Below are 19,164 nucleotides of genomic sequence, written 5' to 3'. Positions count from 1 at the left end.
GCAAGGCTCAAGGGGTAGAATTTTTTTCAGCCTGGACTGTACTTGTTAACAGGAGAGATTGCTTCTACAGGGATGGGATACACTTAAATAGAAAGGGTGCAAGAATATTTGCTGATGCTATCGAGGCAGTGTTAGGTGGGTCGGAAAACTGCTAGCTTGGGGGGAGACAAAGACCAATAGATTGACAGTAGCCACTGGCAGAGGTGAAAGAGATTCTTGCACTGCTTCTATTAGGATGAGCAGAAGCCTGAAAAACAAGATGCATGGTATTTCAGAGACTCCTGGGAGCCATTGCGGTACAAGTAAACACATGGGTTGTGTTAGGGTAGCTAAGAATAGAAACAGGTGCAGGTATACTTGCGTGTACACCAATGCTAGGAGTTTAGTAAATAAATTTGATGAATTTGAGGTATTGCTCAAAACATCAAAGGCAGATATTGTTGGGATATCAGAGACGTGGTGTCACACAGATATAAGGGATGCAGAACTGCAATTTGGGGAGTACAACGTCTACAGAAAGGATAGACAGGATAGGAAGGGGGGAGGGGTTATGCTATTAGTTAAGAAACACATAAAAACCAAGGAAGTGAAGCCAGTCGACATCGCTGGACAGTGCAGTGTTGAGTCAGTTTGGTGTGACATAAGCATTGGGAGATCAAAATTGAGAGTAGGAGTGTGCTATAGGCCTAATGACTCTGATGAGTATAATAAGGAACTGTACAGGGAAATAGAGTGGGCCAGTAAATCAGAGAGTCTTATAATGGGAGATTTTAATTTCCCAGATATTGACTGGAATTTGGGGGCTGGTTACTCACACACTAGCAGGGCTTTTGTGGATTTATTGGATGATTGTTTTCTACATCAGCATGTTCGGGAGGCAACTAGAGGGAGTAATACTCTTGATTTGATTATCAGCAGTGATTCTTCATGCATTAAGAATCTGCAGATAAATGAACCACTAGGTGGCAGTGATCACAGTGTGCTGAAGTGGGATTTACTGAAAGAGGTAACTACCATTAGGGGTAAAGGGAAGGGTTATTGCTTCCGTAAAGGCGACTACGATGGACTGAGACAGTATTTAAATTCTATACAGTGGGACCAACTGATGATGTTACCAACAGCAAATTCAAAATGGGAAGCATTCAAAGAACTTATCTTGGAAGCTACTAGGCTTTACATACCAACTAAGAAATATTGTTCAAGGTTTAGGCCAAAATGGATGTCAGATGAACTAATGAGGCATATGGCAGAGAAGAAAAATGCATGGGATACTTACAAATTAACACATGACACAGAAGCCTATGATAGATACAAGTTGATATGCAACCAAGTTACAAAGGAGGTTAGGCAGGCGAAGGCAGATTACGAGAAATCCTTGGCAAGGGATGCAAAGAAAAACAGCAAAGAGTTCTTTACTTATGTAAACTCTAGAAGGAAGGGGATGAATCAGATTGGTCCACTTGATATTGATGGGTCAACTGTTGATGATCCTGCTCAGGTAGCTAACAAACTAAATGAATATTTTGCATCGACATTCACACATGAGGAGTTATTCAGCAAGGGGAATGCCAGAGGTGTATTCAACTCTAGCAGTAAGCTACAGAATCTTGAAATAACTGGGAGTAAAGTGGAGGAGAAACTGTTGAAGATAAACACAAGAAAGGCACCCGGGGTGGATGGGATCTATCCAGTTATATTAAAGGAGGCAGCAAAGGAAGTAAGCAAACCCTTAGCCATAATTATGAGAGCTTCCTTGGACTCAGGGGAGGTACCCATAGACTGGAAATGTGCAAATGTGACCCCAATTCACAAAGGAGGATCAAAGGCTGACACAAGTAATTATAGACCTGTGAGCTTAACTTCTGTTCCAGGAAAATTAATGGAGGCACTGGTTAAAGAAGCACTGCAGGATCATTTAGACAAGACTTCAGTTATAGCTCAGACACAGCATGGTTTTGTTAAGGGGAAGTCTTGCCTGACCAACTTGATTGGATACTATGATGCAGTCACAAAAGAACTGGATACAGGGAATAACTTTGATATTATATACTTGGATCTTAGAAAGGCTTTTGATACTGTTGCACATGGAAGACTGCTACACAAATTGGAGCAGTGTGACATTGGAGGCAAATTGCTGCTATGGATAAAGGGGTGGTTGAGGGGGAGAAGACAGAGAGTGGTAATCAATGGACACTGCTCATCGTGGACTAATGTTATTAGTGGAGTCCCTCAGGGCTCAGTGTTGGGTCCATTATTGTTTTCTGTATTTATAAATGATATTGATGATGGTATATCAAGCTTAATGTCCAAGTTTGCAGATGATACAAAGGTTGGCAGGGTTGTCAAGGACACTACTGACACTATGCTGCTGCAACAGGATCTGGAAAGGTTGAGCAGATGGGCTGAGAGGTGGCAAATGAAGTTTAACATTGACAAATGTAAAGTGCTACACATGGGAAACAGCAACCCCAGAGCAACGTATCAACTCTGTGGTACTACACTGACAGTGGTAGAGAATGAAAGGGACTTGGGGGTGATTGTGCAGGCAGATATGAAGTTCTCTGAGCAGTGCAGACGGGCTGCAAGAGTAGCTCATGGAGTATTGTCAATGATATACAGGAATTTTTCCAGCAGGGATAAGGAGGTGATTATTCCCTTGTATAAGGCAATGGTCAGGCCACACCTAGAGTACTGTATACAGGTCTGGAGGCCTCATTTCAAGAAGGACGTAGAGCTGCTGGAACGAGTACAGAGAAGGGCAACAAGATTAGTGAATGGAACAAAGGGGTGCTCTTACGAAGAAAGGCTTAAGTTTTGCAAATTACAGTGTCTGGAGACTAGGCACCAGCGAGGTGATCTGATAGAGGTGTATAAAGCCTTGAATGGTTTAAGCATGCTCAATGCTGATGGGATTCTTCCTCTAGCTCAGAAAAATCACCTGAGAGGGCATAAATTCAAATTGAGGAAAGACAGATGTAGGATAGACGTGCGGAAATTTGCCTTTAGCCAGCGGGTGGTTGGTTGGTGGAACAGACTGCCATCCCTTGTGGTGGAGGTTGATAGCCTAAATAAGTTTAAGGCTCAGCTGGACAGGTATTTTGAACGAACAGAGGGGTGAAGTGGAAGTGGGTTTTTTTTTTTTTTGGCTGATGCTGCATAAGCTTGCTTTCTTGCATCAAATGCCTCTACTAATGCTAATGCTAATATCCACCCTTTATAAAGAGAGACCATGCCACTCATCTAGGAAGCCACAGTTGAAGATCGATCACACTGACTGGAATGCCTCCAAACATCTGGCATCCTTTAATATCGCCACTGTCAGCAAGGATCCAATTAATGACGCAGTAAAGCACATCACAGAAAATATTGTCCAGGCAATGGAAATTGCAACTCCGGACATCGACCCGGTTTCCACAATTTACAAAACCATAGTGGAATGCAGAATGCACAACAAGATCAGGGTGTATTTTAATTGTACTCTCCAGGGTTTTTCCTATATACCGCTGTAGCTTCTGAAAAGGCAAAAGGCCAAGTCCGGCAAGTGTAGGTGTGTAAGTATGTGTGTTGAGTTCCGGCACCTAGCGACTTCGCAGTCGGGGGCAAGGGACATCAGGGTCCCTGACTCCCAACCTTGGCCACGAGGAGGCGTGCCAGGGTCCACTTCCAACCAGAGACACTTACTGGGGCTATCAGGCAAGCCTGGGATCCCCGAAGAATGCACAACATAGTGTTTGGGTAAGGCGCCACTTTTGGTTTCCCACATAGGTTCAAATCAAGACGTGATGGATATTTCACCGTTATTCCACCACAGATAATCTAATAGCCTTCAAACGTGCATGCGCCAAAGCACATTATGGTGTGGGGTTTGTGGGGTACATTCCCTCGAATTCTGCTAGGGCTTCCTTCCACTTCTGTTCTGGATATCGTGACCCCGCCGGTTTCCATTTCGGTTGCTCCTCGTTGTAGTTCTTGTACTTGCTGTTTCTTCTCCAGTTCTGGTTCCGTTGTGCTGTATTCGTTGTTCTTTATAGTTGGTTGCTCATATCCTACTTGATTTTTTTTTTCAAGGTTGCAGGAAATTTTTTCCCAGATTGCAGGAGCTATCAGGTTCTTCGTGACGATGGTCCGTCTCTGGTCTGCTATTCAGTGATCTGAACATTCGGGAACCTTCCCATCCACTTGGTATGTAGTTTATCCCGTATGCTGTCTCTAGCTTCATTACTTCGTAGTATGCTCGCATGATGAATGTATTCATTTTAATTCTCCACTTCATGCGTTGGCTTTCTTCCTTCTTGGATGGTCACTAGCGCAATTGCGCGGAAAGCACTTCTAGTTGGTTGGGCTGAGTGGCCTTGCCCTCAGTTGTGTCATACAGAGAACAGCGCCACTGTCCTCCGCGGGTGACTGTCTCCGTCATTTCGAATCGACCCCTCTGCCTAATACTTCTTAGCAGAGTTGCATTCTGCTTAAATCTTAACTCGATTAAGTGGGTGTTTAGGGGCATTGTGACTGCAACTTATAAATACTGTAATTTCCACAATCTTTTCGTACTCAAAACCAGCAGAGTACTTGTATTAAAATCATGTTTGTTTATCTTATTTCTAGAAAAAGTTGACTGACATTTGTCTGTAGTAGTTAAATGCAAATCGAGTTATTTTTAACTAAACGAATTCTTACCACGAAGAACAGCTTAATAGGCCTATTATAATGCAAACTGGACAACAGCTGAAATTGTTCATCCGTGAATTTTATGCGCCATTTAAACACTTAATAAATGAAATAAAGGATAGCGAATCTTGTCAGTTTTTCGTAGCGTGCTATCTTCATTAAAATTTAGTCACGAAAGTCTTCACACGACATTTCCAAGTAAACAAGGTGATGTCACGATGACCTAATTATTGAACAAAAGCTGTGTGTGTGAGGAGGGGAACCCACCATTTTCTCCAGGTAGTGCGTGGTGTTTTCGTACTTTTGTGTTCTTGACTCTTTTATCCAGTGAAACATTTTTTAATCGGTTCTTCTTAATAACAGACTTGCCCATTAGGTAATATCCTTTCTTAGTGCATCGTAAAATAAGTTTATTTTTTTCGCTTTGTACGAAAGGCGATATGTAGGTAGCATTTAGAAGGATTTCAAGAGATCGGTACATGTAGAATTTGTAAAGAATAGTAGCGAGTTTTTCCTGTTAGTCTGTACTCACGGTGCCAATACGTAAAGATGGCCGAAAGACTTCCTTATTCTTATGTACCAGGATATTTTGCCTAGATGTGAGATGACTGAGTCCAGAAAACTTATCCTAATTTTTTGCAGGTAACTTCCCTTAATGTTCTTTGACTAATTATTGGTGATACGTGGTTCTAGGATAACGCTAGCACATAATCAGGTGTGTTTTGGTTTATATTCTGAAATCTAGTGAATATATATACTAGAATATATATATATATATATATATATATATATATATATTTACTAGATGCAGAATAATGGATTTACCAAGTTAATAATGGTTATTGGCATGGTTGTTTAGTAGTAGTAAATGGCCTGTGGTCAAAATTGTATCTTTCCGGTAACTATTTTTTGCAGGCCATTATCGCATAAACATTGCCAAAAAATTTCTGGTGTGGGAACACAGCTTTTAAGACTGTCTAGTTTAAATAGTCTGGGATGCAAAACTTTTAATGTCTGAAATCCAAAGAATCTCCTCCCTGCTGACTTCCATGAATCCTTGCAGTATGGGCGAATCCCCAGTGGCTTCCCGTTAATGGCTTCAGTTTATATTACCTCATGTCAACTTGTCAATATTATATGCATTTTTAATACGGGCTTCTCAGAGGGCATCCCGCGTCGCTGAACAAGCTTACGCCAGTTTTCCAGAATAGCTTTGCTGACTCACTGGGACAGATTTACCAATAGGTAGAGTAGGCAAGTGCCTGCGGGTGACTGTTTTCTGAAATATCTTATTGGAACATATTAAAGTGATAGGTATATGTTCCAGATATGTGTTAGACTAATGGCAGGAAGGGGTCATTAATCTGCCTCTGTTGACTGATGGAATAATACATTCTGTTAACAGAATCGGTGTAATAGAGCAGGTGCCATAGGCGAATAGTTAACTTTCGAAAACTAATATTGGGCATAAATGTGAATAAATTCTTCATGTATATTTGCAAATTTATTTTACCTGAAAAGGAAATTATTGGCATGATGCTCTCAACTTGTTCTACTGGATATACACTATAAAAAATGCACATCACAATTTTTTATCAACTGGCCAACCTATCAACTGGCTCAGTTGATACTTATTTTTTCATCCAAAATTCCTTGTGTTTGAAAAGTGTGGAGTTACAACTATTGCTGGTCAACGTTGTTTTGGTAGTAGTTGAGAAGGTTCGGAAGACTGTATGAAATGTTGAGCAAAGAAGTTATGTAGTTTCCAATGAGTTAGTCAATCTTAGGCAGAGGGAGTACAGTTTCTTCCCCCCCCCTATCCTCAGGTGAGATTGTAGTTAGCCGATCTAAGGTAGAGAGAGAGAGAGAGAGTTTTTCCACATGAATATTCTGGAGTTGTTGTTGGTTTAGGGATTTATTAGGCGCATCGGCAACTATGGCCATAGTGCGCCAGATATTCTGGATTTTCAGCCCTCACAACATGGAGATCGGCCCGTGAACGTACATAATATATACGATACGAATTTTAGACCATCTGTGGTACAGTTAAAATACTTTTTTTTTTCTTTGCTTCTATTAGTGGTACCAATGCATGCGAACCTTTTCATGTCCATTATGCTAATTTTTACCATAATCACTGATATACAATTACGTAATATTTATTTGATGTTATAAGATATCTTCTTTTCAAAAATGAAGAGGAATAACCACAAAATAAACGGTTATCAATCGAAAAAGGTTAATAGAAAATATATTGGAATACTGTAAATTCTTACCTTCGGCTTTAAGTTTCTCTATTGTATTTTTTTTTTTTTTTTTTTTTTTTTTTTACAATATTATATTCTCATTTATAATGTCAGTGTTTTTATTAGTTTCGATTATAATATTTTTACCATTGACACGTCTAAGATGTATCAGTCCTAATTAATTTCGGAATGGCGATAAATTGTGATTATTCATAGATTAATTATGTAATGAAACAATCTTACACCACATGTAATTCAAAGTAAGTTTAAGCGCTTGTGACCTAATTACTTTACTATCATCAGACCAATACATGAGCTCCTGATCCTTCGCTGCCAAACTGGCTTTGAATTATTCATGTCTTATAAGAGTTTCACTACATAATTCATTCAAATTAAATTTTTATACGCGATAGTACAGTGTTATATGACCCTCTCTCAGATATACTGACGCAGTTTAAGTGTCCTGTCTTGACATGAGAGCCACTTCTGATTGAAGAATTAAAATCGACCCAGTTTAAGTCTGCCCGTTCATCTGGATGAGCATCCCCTGATCAGATTACATCTGCAGCCCTCATTTCCGGTTATATTGCACACGTTGCTCTTATTTCCTTTCCAGCTGTTAACACGTGCAGGTTCGAATCCCATCTGTAAACCCCGAAAGTTAAAGCACTTCGTGTGTCTCAAGCAGTTGGTCTCTGGAATATGTATAAAGTTTTTTTTTTCTCTCTCTTGTTTGGCATCTTTCAGAAAAACTGACCTCAGAACTCACTTCATAAACACGATAACAGTTCGCCTCCCGACCTGGGTTGCTTTGGTACTAAATATCTTTTAAGGCTGCAGCGTTGTGCCAATGAGAACTGCGATACTGATTTGTTTTTTCTTTTTTTTCGTCTTCTCTCTTTTCAGTTCAGTTTGGTTTCTCAAGCGACCAACTCCTGAAATTGTTATTGGATATTCACAAAATCGTTTATAAGTTCCTGAGAAAAGACTGCACTATATCATGGTACTTATTCATTGCGGGCTATTTATTGTTCCCCAGAGTCACTATTTGCAGCTTAAATCCAAGAAGTGTCATGTGTGGAGGAAGAAAAGTCAGCTCTTTTTTTTCTCTGACACGTTCAAGCTAGCGAAAACCAAAGATAGACTGACTCTACTGACGTACTTCCGTTTCCGGGTTTAAGTATGGCGAAGAGAATAAATAGCCGTAGATCGGTAGTATTCCGACAATTTACTGAGGAGAAAAGTGAGATGCGGATGCTAATTAAAACATCACAAATCCCATTTTATGGTTCCAATCCGTTAGATGGAGTAATTTATGGGGACAGTCTTCCTTTATTTAAGGAAAGCGAAAGCGATTTCTGATTGGATTCAACGTGCGATTACCCTACTTACATTAATCATCACGTAGAGAAAGGATAACGCAATTTAAAACCAAATACATGGAATGAAAGCTAATATATGAGATTTGAGCGATTCTTATTAACTGACGAAAATTTATTTAGTGGGTGTTCACGATTTTAACTAGTGATGGGCATAATCGAGTTTCATATACAACGGAGAAAATTAATCACATTCTCAACTGGGTATGTGGGCAGCAGTGTCAAGAAAGATATTTAGGGATGTTAGTTTTCAGTTGAAAAATTACCAAGCTGTTACAGGTGACAGATCCAGACATGTGACTGGCGTTCAGGACGAACATAAGTATTAGGTTTTTTAGAGAGAGAGAGAAAAAAAAAGTTAAATGAATCTGTCGTTATGCAAGCTAAATTTAGAATTCTACCACTACTTCGTGCTTATAAAAACAAACTTGATATTAATTTCGCTTCGACGTGGATATGACTGCTTTGATTAGTTTTATAATTTAAGTGTGTTATATATGGCGTTTATAATTCAAATGAATAAAATTGTCACATAAATTATCAATATGCAAAAATTAACAGAGAAATGTAGGGAAAAAGGTGGGGCAGGAATTATTTCTCGACTGAGTTTTGCAGATATTGCATAAGTAACTTGATTTGCAGTCAACGAATAGTCCATAGGTGTAGGGGCTATAGCCCGTCCCTTATGATCAAAATAATGTAGATCTTTACTGCTATATGTTAATTAAAAGTTAATTATTCCCCATAACACTGCTTTAGCTCCTTCCTTTAGAAAATCCTGGGATCTCCTCTGCATGGATCGAATTGGTAGGTTGGTCTTGCCAAGGTCAATGGAAAAAGTGTTGCAGATGTCTATGGCACTTGCTTGGGTGGTAATAATGAGTATTGCCTTTGATACTCAGGGTGGTCTCCTTACGACCCTATTCATCCAACGAAGGAATCGCTACTAAAACCCAAGGTGTTGCTTTAAATAGGCGGGAGATATTTGTTATCTCGAATGGCATTACCATACACTGAAAATAGAGTTTTATTTACGGGAAGGGTTTTCATAATAGAATAAGGAACAGATGGTTTTCAGTTCTTTCAGAGACGTGTCAAGAGATCTGAAACAGCAGTTTCACAAAGAAGTAAACTCGTCAACCTATTTTGGCATTATAATGGCAAACAAGACTGTAGCGTCTTACTTCGTTGGAGGAATTTTTGCGAGTGGGAAGCCTTGCGTGTCCCATTGACACAGAGCTATACCGGTTGTTCCGAAGTACATTATAGCTACTGGCAGGTCCGCCCTAACCGGCAAGGCCGATGAGGAGAGAGAGAGACCCTGGTGTCAAGGCCGCCCTAGTACATGAGGCAATAATTTCGGCGCCTGAAGCGAACCTTTAAATTTGGTGTCCCCTTTTCCTTATTCTGATTTTTTTTTTCTTCTTGTGACTTATATGCCCTGTAATAGTTTTGCCTGAAAACAGTTATTTCCTTGAATTTGCCTTAATTATGCCAAATTTAGGAAAATAATTTTTATCTTTGAGTCCTGGCAGCCATAAGGACCAGAGGAGTTTATAAGATAGAGAGACGACAAGAATAGAACATTATTTAGTAGTCTCTTTTAATGTGGACTGGCCAAAGAGAGCCTAAAATATTAAGAAAGCAAATTGGCCATTTGTTTATAAGGTGAGACTGCTGTGACAGCCTGTTTCATGGCTAATTGGTCCCTCCTTATACAGCAGATAGTCTATATGAAATCAGTTTCAAAATTGTAATATAGCCAAAGGTGTCTGAAAATAGTGAAATACCAGGACAACTCGTTACAATGGCAAACTTTCTTGACAAGGATGCTGATACCATTGCATTATCGATGCAGTTTAAATACTGCTGACCGCAAAAAAATAGATGAGGGGAGAAGCCAGTCATTATAAATGTTTAACGATATAAATACACTCAATTTTTAGTGTTAATATTTATTAAAATATGAGCATCTGAAACTGCTCAACCACTAAGTACCCTTCTCTAAAATCCGTAAAATTTTAAAATCCGGCATCTCACAATCCCCGAGACTTCTAGATTTAAAAGAGTTTACTGTATTTTAAAAGCCATTTTGGTCATAGATGTTCAAACTCCCAAAAATTGTGAACTTGAAGAAACATAAGTAAACGCTAGACTGCTTTAATTTAATGTTCATTCGTCGCAACTAGTATTTCGTTTTTTCTTCTTTTTCGGACCGAAGTACGTTTCGGGGCCTATTTCTTAAACATCAAATATTTAAAGTCTAAACTCTACGTGCATTTAAACCTATAACTAGGAGCATTCTCCAAAAGCCATTTTCTAGTAAGAGTCACTTAATGTGCTGTTCTATACTGGCACAAAAAAAAAAAAAAAAAAAACAGAGCGAGGTAAGGCGGCTTGTATTTCCACCTGGCCTTTGCTACGTGAGTAATCAGTCTTTACTGCGCGAACCAGCTGGGATCAAGTTTCTGAGAAATGGCTTCCCTAGTCGTGAATGTGTATAATGCTTCACCAGCCACCATTTCTACTCAGGAGAAAACAGAATAGATGGCGCCACATATATGCTGTTTGGGGAAGAAATGATAACCAACAAGTTCATATTATAATTGTTTCCAAATCATAATACATTACATATCAGTATATTCCTTTAAGTCTTTAATATAGATAAATTCTCATGTTTTATTTATATCAGTACTTTAATTATAGAATTTCTTTAGAGGCAAAAAAAGCCTTCAGTATTAGTACGAATTTAGTATTAGTAAGAATAAGTAATCTTTATTTTCACAATTCACGAAATAATCACCTATATTTCTTTATCATCTTTAATTCGATGTTGTAAGTAACAAAAATTGAGAATACTCTAATTCATCAGCTAGTTGAGTGAATATTCTTAAAGAAAAGTTGCGACAATAGCCGTGCTGACCCAGTGTAGAATTTGCAACCAACTTTGGTAGCAGAAAGGCAGCTGCTTGAGAGTATGCAAGCACCTGTTCTTAGTACAGTATAACCAGATGGTTGCTATGGGTTGTCCCATTTCCGCCGGAAGAGTGAAATGATGCAGGTTGTCCGATAAGAGACCAGCATCTGTATATGTGTGCCAATGAAAATGAGCTCATTTTATCATTACACTGGCGGCAATGAAATGACTGACATACATACATTAATCATGTTAATTTTTCATTAGAAATGAAGATAAAGCTCTTAATATTTTGGTTGTGTTGTTTAGAGCAGAATTAATATGTAAAGTATGAAGTTTTCTGAGCAGTGCAGACAGGCGGCTAGAGCAGGTCATGGGGTATTGTCAATGATATAAACACTTCCTAATTCATTTCACAAATATACGTTGTCTCAATTCTAATCTCAACGATGTCCATTTCCACTTGCAGTGTGCCAAACCCCATGTACTTTTTCTGACAGAATCTCAGTTATCGGTTGGTTCAACTACTGCTCATCTCGGTTGCCCAAATTATTCGCTGTATGATTCCTTTAGCCTCAAAGGTGGTACTTGTGCATATGTCCGTTCCGATATTCCCTGTCAGAGACTTGGTAATAATTTTCTGTTTATACTCCGGCACGACAACCAAGTCAGTAGAGTTTACAATAAATCGTCAATACAAATATTTATCGTATTTAGTAGTCACGGGCTTGAACCCCGGTCCACTCAAGAAACGCGTGCTATGCACTCGCGCTCCTGACCACTGGGCTACGTCGGGCCTTTGGAATCTCCTCTTTTCGATCTTCTCTGGGCTTAAAATCTCTCTACCTCTGTGTCAAATTCATCTGTTGTCTCTATCGTTCTCCCAACTCCACTAATCACTTGGAGCTCTTTGACTTCCTCTCTTTGCAACTTAACTTTCTCCAGTCCAACTTTCCTAACAGTGAGGTAATTTTCCTTGGTGATTTTAATGTTCACAACTCCAGCTGGCTTCCGTTTTCTAGTCACACCGACCCAGCTGGTCGAGATGCTGAGGCTTTTGCAATTACTAATGACCTTGCACAGATTGTTCATTTACCTACAAGAATACCGGACAATCCTAACCATACAGCCAACACGCTTGAACTTTTTCTCACAAACAACCCTTCTAAGTACACGGTCGAAGTAGAGGTCCTTTAGGCACCTCAGATCAGAACTTGGTGATTCTCTTCTCCAATGGAGCCTTTATCTCATGGCTGTTTCCAACCTCGTGTTGTTTGGCATTACAAGAATGCAAAATGGGATGACCTGCGAGATTTCTTTTCCTTGGTCGGATTACTGTTTCAAAACTTTTGATGTCAACTTTTGCTCAGATCGTGTCAGTGAAATTATTCATGCAGGAATGGAATCATTTATCCCACACTCCACTTTAAAATCTAGTCCTTTATCTAATAAACCTTGGTTTTCCAATAAATATGCTAAGGCTGTTCAAGAGAAGAACGTTGCATATCGTAATTGGCTTGTTTCTAATTCTTCAGTTTCATTTTCTGCCTACACCAAAGCTCGCAACAATTGTAAAGCAGTTATTAATCAGTTCAAACTAGAGTTTGAACAGGCTAAGAGTAGAAAACTTGCTTCTTGCCCTAATGGTAGCCGAGCATTCTGGTCTCTTGCCAAAGCTATTGGCCGCAACTTTTGCCCATCTCTGCTCCCACCTCTATCCAAACCAGATGGTTCTGTTGTCACTTCAGCCAAGGATAAAGCTGACCTGCTAGCATCCCATTTTTCTTCCAACTCATGTATTAATGATCTTGGTAAAACACCTCCCATCATTCCCAACACGCTCCATTCAATGCCTCATGTGGTCTTCCATTAAAAGGATGTCAGAAGGATTTTAACGAATCTTGATGCTAAGAAAGCTCCAGGTCCCGATGGTATTTCTTCACTTGTTCTCAAAAACTGTGCTCCTGAACTTACTCCTGTTCTTTGCCGCTTTTTTTTCACTTTCTTATTCCAAAGGTGTTCTTCCTTCTGCTTGGAAATTTGCTCATATCCAGACAATTCCTAAAAAGGGTGACAAATTCCTCCCGTTCAGTTATCGTCCCATTGCAATTACTTCTACTCTTTCTAAAGTAATGGAGAAATCAATCAACTGCCAACTCTTAAACTACCTAGAAACCTTCCGTCTGATAAACGATCGCCAGTATGGATTCCGTCAGTGTCGATCCACTGGTGATATTCTGGCTTATGTTACCCATTTATGGACTAATTCAATGGAAAAGTTCGGTGAAACACAAGCAGTTGCTCTTAACATCTCAAAGGCTTTCGATCATGTTTGGCATAAAGGTCTTCTAAACAATCTTCCATCTTATGGTTTGCCAACTGTTTTTTTTTTTGTAATTGGTTATCCAGTTTTCTCTCTGATCGCTCACTGAGGGTGATGGTAGATGGCTCTGTCTTCTAACTTCTCCGCTAAATGCTGGTAACCCCCAAGGTTCAGTTCTTCCCCCCCACTCTTTTCCTCTTGTATATTAATGACCTTCTTCCATCGGCTGGAAATCCTATCCATAGTTTTGCCGATGATAGCACATTGCATTTCCACTTTCCATTTTGAGAAACCTTGCCCTGCTCAATCAGTGCAGCGCCTCCATAGCCAGGTGGGCAGGAGCAGCATTGCGTGGCACACGCTTCTTGATTAGACCGGGGTTCGAGCCCGTGACCACCAAATACGAAGGATGCGGAAAGGTCAGGGAATGACAACCGCATATCCCCGGAGCAATATGGTCTTAGTTGCTAATGCTCCTAAAAAAAAAACCAAATAACAAATATCAGCTCAATCAGTGTCAACTTCTCGAATATCTGCTACCAATTCCTTAAATGCCGATCTCCAGGTAATTCTCCAGTGGCGCAAAGACAACTTAGTTGATTTCAATCCTTCTAAAACTCAGTCTTGTCTTATATCTCGCAAAAAGGATTCTTCTGCTCCTATGCTTATCTTTGGTGACACTCCGATTTCTAGGCAAAATGATATATCTCTTTTGGGGATTACCCTGACTTCTAATCTCTCTTGGCACAAGCACATTACCAATATTGCCTCCTCTGCATCTAAAAAAACTTGGTTTTCTCTTTCGCTTTCGGCGTTACTTTTCTTCCAAACAGCTGTTCACTCTGTACAAATCGCAAATCTGCCCTACCATGGAATATTGTTCCCACATCTGGGGTGGTGCCCCCAAAACCCCTCTCAGGCTTCTTGATTCCATTCAGAAGAGGGCAGTTAGGTTAATTAATGATTCATCTCTAACAGAGTCTCTTCACTAGCTGTCTCACACAGGCGCCTCCGTAGCCAGGTGGGAAGGAGCAGCAGTGCGTAGCACACGCTTCTTGATTAGACCGGGGTTCGAACCTGTCACGATCAAATACGGAGGATGCGGAAAGGTCAGGGAATGACCACCTCATATCCCGGAGCAATATGGCCTTAGTTGCTAATGCTCCTAAAAACCAAAATAACAACAAATAACATAACAGCTGTCTCATAGACGTACTGTTTCTGCTGCATGGCTCTTCTACAGATACTTCCATGGGCACTGTTCTTCTGAATTGGCTTCTATAATTCCCGCTTTCTCTTTCAAAACAGTCCGAATACATGCCGCCAACATCCATTTACTCTCCAACTTCAATCTCACAGAACCAACTTTTCATCTTCCTCGTTTATTCATTCAACTGCCGTTTTCTGGAACAACCTTCCTTCATACGTATTTCCTTAAAATTTCAGTCTACAGAAGTTCAAGTCCAATGTCAACAAATATCTTCTCTCGTCTTCTCAACCTCCAACACAAGCACGGTACTAAGTACTACAGGTTCTAATACCTCTCATGTTTGGGGTTTACTTAAAAAAAAAACCAAAAAAACCCTAGGAATTTTGCTAGTAGGAAAAAGGAGGTGATTATCCCTTTGTATAAGGCAACTTGGTCCCACTGTATAGAATTTAAAAACTGTTTGAGACCACTGTATTCACCTCTAAGAAAGCAAAAACTCCTCCCTTTACCCTTGACGGTAGTTACATCTTTAAGTCAATCCCAAATCAATACATGTGATCGCTGCCTCCTAGTGATTCTGCAGATTCTTAATGCAGGAGTCATCACTGCTGATAATCAGATCAGGAGTATTACTCCTTCTAGTTGCCTCTAACATGCTGCTGTAGCGATCCAATAAATCCACAAAATTCTTGCTAGTTTGTGAAAGACCAACCCACAAGTTCCAGTCAATATTTGGAACCCCATTATAAAACACTCTAATTACTGGGCCACTATTTCTCTGTACAGCTGTTCGTTGTATTCGTCAGAATCGTTAGGCCTATGACTCGTACTCCCATTTTTGCTTTCCCACTGCTTATGTCACACCAAACAGACTGAACATTCTACTGGCCACCCATGTCAATGGATGCACTGGCTTAGATTTTATGTGCTTCTTAACTAAGAGCATACCCCTTCCTCCTTCTATCCTGTCTGTCCTTTCTATACACATTATACCCTCCATATTCAAATTCAGCATCACTTATGCCTGAGTGACACCACATCTCTGGTATCCCAACAATGTCCGCATTTAATGTCTTGACCAGCACTTCAAATTCATCAAAATTATTTACTATGCTCCTAGCATTGGTGTACATGCAAGTATACATGCACCTGTTCTTACTCTTAGTTACCTGATTCAGTCCATGTGTTTACTTGTTCCATGATGACTCCCAGCAGTCCTTGAAATCCCAAGCACCTTGCTTTCAAGGCTGCTGCTCATTCCAATCGAAGCAGTGCAAAAATCGCCTTCACCTCTGCCTTCCGCTATTATTAATTTATTAGTCTCCTTATCCCCTCATACTAGCTGTTTTCCAACCCACCTAATACTTCCTCGAATAATTGGATTTAACTTCTCAATCCAAATTCGTACGTGGAACTGCAGTACTACAAGGTCCCATTAACTTTTCGTGTTTCAAGTTACTATAATAGAAAAAAGGGAAGCAGCTTCCCCTCTAAGTTGCTTACTCCCCTTGAGGGTGTTGCAATCCACAGTTTGAGAACCTCTGACTTAGCATAATTAGTTATTTAATATATTGTTTTCCCTTTTATTTTTACATAAAGGGGAAAGCAAAATTTTCGTTCAGACTGCTTCCAGTCTGCTTTTATGCAGTGCAGCTTCTTGAAGTTCATTAAGGAAACTGTCGTCTGCACTTATAAATAAAGTGCAGTAATTATTTAATCCCAGGAAGAAGACACGCGTGGGAGGTAGCTCCTAGCTGTAAATAAGAAACGAGGCCACGACTTCATTTTCGATGCATGGAAATTATTAAATACGTTTTAAACTCTGGGTTTTAATTTGGATTAAAAGTGGTTTTTTAGGCCAGAAGTTGCTGGCTTATTTTTATAATCCGTAAGTGCTTTGTGCCATGTTAAGCGACTCAGTTTTCAGACATATTTTTGAAGGTCATCTAAAATATTTTTCACTTGTTTCTGTTTTAATTGCATTTATTATTTATTGTTTTGACAAATAATTGCTTTCGTAAAGATGCTACCAATACACATCTTCAAAAAGTACTTCACCCTTTAGTTCATTCTGCCAAACTTTGTAAGCAAAAAACGCGCTTTAAGAAAAGATTAACTTGGAATGTAATTATGGGTTCTCTGCCAAAAAAATATAACGAAAGTGTTGTGCACTTCCTGATGGACGATTCAAAAATGTAACTGCAATAAAAGAATTTCTACCACTATAACCTTGGCATTAGTGGTAGGGATTTTCAAAGCCGAAGGGGTACTTCCTCAAATAGGGCAAAAGAAGTATGAACAGCAAAATGAAGTAAAACTGAACTGCAAAACATTTATTATTATTTTTTTTTCTCAAGAGTTCTTTTCGGATTTTTAAAATTAGAACTGGGACGTATTCGTTCACTCCCCATTTTTAATACTAGCTTTGTGTGTGTATCAAAATATAATTTAAGAAACCATATCATTCCTTCTTTGGTTACATGAAAGCTGGACTTTCTCCAACTGTTAAAGCACGTTAGCATTTAGTAATAATTCATGTTTAACAACAACAAAAAATTAAAAAAAAAGCAAAAGGCAACGACTTTTATATGCGAACCGAGAAAATTTCGTTTCTGGGCATCCGCCATATTGCCATTCATTCCTCCGACCAGCACATGCCAACAAACATAATATCCAGTGCTTCAGCTACAATATAAGGTGTATGCATATTCTGGCATCCTCCCCTTCTTCCTCAAACTGTGCACGGTTCTACTACTAATGCTAATATAAAATAGCACTAATAATACATTAGTATAATATAATACTAATGTGAACTAACACTGGGATGACTCTCATACCACCACTTTGCTTATTGGAGGCCTGAAGTGGTAAAACCCATGTTTATCTCTCTATACATTAAAAAAGTTTTCCTCCTAGTGATATTTATCCCAGCTAATGGGAGAAGAGGGCGAGGCAGTTAGTCACTACAAATGCGCAGGTAAATAATTGCATAGGTCATTTCCTGATTAGATTTCGATCAGTGCGTTATAATGTTAGTACATATATCATTTTAATGTTATTAGTATACAAATAATAGCATACAATACAAAACTAATCAAATATTTACAATCTACTAAACAATTTACCTCTACTTTCGTTAAATGGAAGGTACACAAATGCGTTACTGGGCAGAATCAGACACTTGTTGTTTACAATGTAGAGTGCGTACGCGGGACACATGCCAACGTTCGTCGCATTGAGACAACTGCCTCCATAACGTTCACCAACCTCGTGCATGTGCTTCACTGTCTAATACATGACCATGCCCAGCATCATTTGATGTTCCATTATAACGGTTGTTGTATATTAATAAAAAGGGACCCATCATCCCGATATAGTTTGTATTAGTATTTTGTAAGTATTTTAAATATTTGTATAGTTTGTAAATATTTTAGTCCTGCTCTTTCGGATGCAACACTATTCCTCATGCATGATGGAACTTGAAGCCAAATGCCTTTTCCTAAGTGACCTATATAAACGCAGGTAAATAATTGCATAGTGATATTTATTCGACCTTGAGAATGCCGTGTGGTGGGGTAGCCAGCGGGAGAAGAGGGATGTGGGTAATGTGGTACAAGTGGGCGGGGAAATCACGTCACTATAAATGCACAGGTAAATAATTACATAGGTTTCATGAAATTTTATAAAAATCTTTCTAAAATGGCTAGTATAAACGGACATGAAGGCAAATATTGCTTGGTGATTTAAACCTAAATAAAAAATTGCTATGAATGCATTGATGCTAGTATTATTGCTTCATCAATAGTTTGATTTCCAGTCCCGAATCATTGTATAGATTTGGCACTGAGATAGGAATACGTCAGCAGTGAACTTCTTCAACGTGTTGTGGAGGCTTTTTCTTGAGAAAACCAAACTATCCTGACAGCAGTAGTGTGATGTCGAATTAGATGAAACTTTACCCTTTATATACTAAAGGTTATATTAACTAAAAATTCGGGACCGGGATTAGGAATACCTCATCAGTGGCTTCTTCAAACTGTTGTCGAAGCTTTTTTTTTTTTTGAGAAAATCGGAAATGACATCAGTAGTCTGATGTCAGAGCTATCGGATCTGAGATTAATAGTGGATAGACTGTAGCCATACCTGAAACTATAGGGGGCATTTAATAATGCATGGAGTTATAGTAGGTTCTCGATCAAAATCCTTATAAAATGTGTTAATCCAAATGGGGCTTCTCATTCACGATGATGTTTTTGTTGATTCCAATCATCAGTCCCCTCTTTGGAAGAGACATGGTGGTTTTGAACACAGGTACAGCCATCAAGGGTGCGTATCTCCTGGATTTCAGACATTTACTTCTTATAATTATTCTCTCTCCATCAACAGTCTTGTGAAAAGGGTGACGTAATGTACGTGAAGTT

General features: G+C 39.3%; 1 protein-coding gene across 4 annotated transcripts in view; it reads left to right on the top strand.

Annotated features, from left to right (window-relative positions):
• Positions 1-19,164, top strand: part of LOC150076977 (solute carrier organic anion transporter family member 4A1-like) — a 150,743-nt gene that overhangs the window by 34,081 nt on the left and 97,498 nt on the right. Inside the window, exon 1 of one of the 4 annotated variants that reach the window (XM_090386544.1) lies at positions 4,951-5,044. The exons of 1 other annotated variant lie outside the window; for it this stretch is intronic. The gene's annotated coding sequence lies outside the window, so the exon portion shown is untranslated. 2 more of the 4 variants (XM_090386543.1, XM_090386545.1) reach the window with 2 other exon arrangements.

Source organism: Mastigoproctus giganteus, chromosome 12 (assembly GCF_048544385.1).
Source record: "Mastigoproctus giganteus isolate SK-2022 chromosome 12, ASM4854438v1, whole genome shotgun sequence".
NCBI classification, from domain to species: domain Eukaryota; kingdom Metazoa; phylum Arthropoda; class Arachnida; order Uropygi; family Thelyphonidae; genus Mastigoproctus; species Mastigoproctus giganteus.
This window is presented reverse-complemented; position numbering and strand designations above follow the sequence as displayed.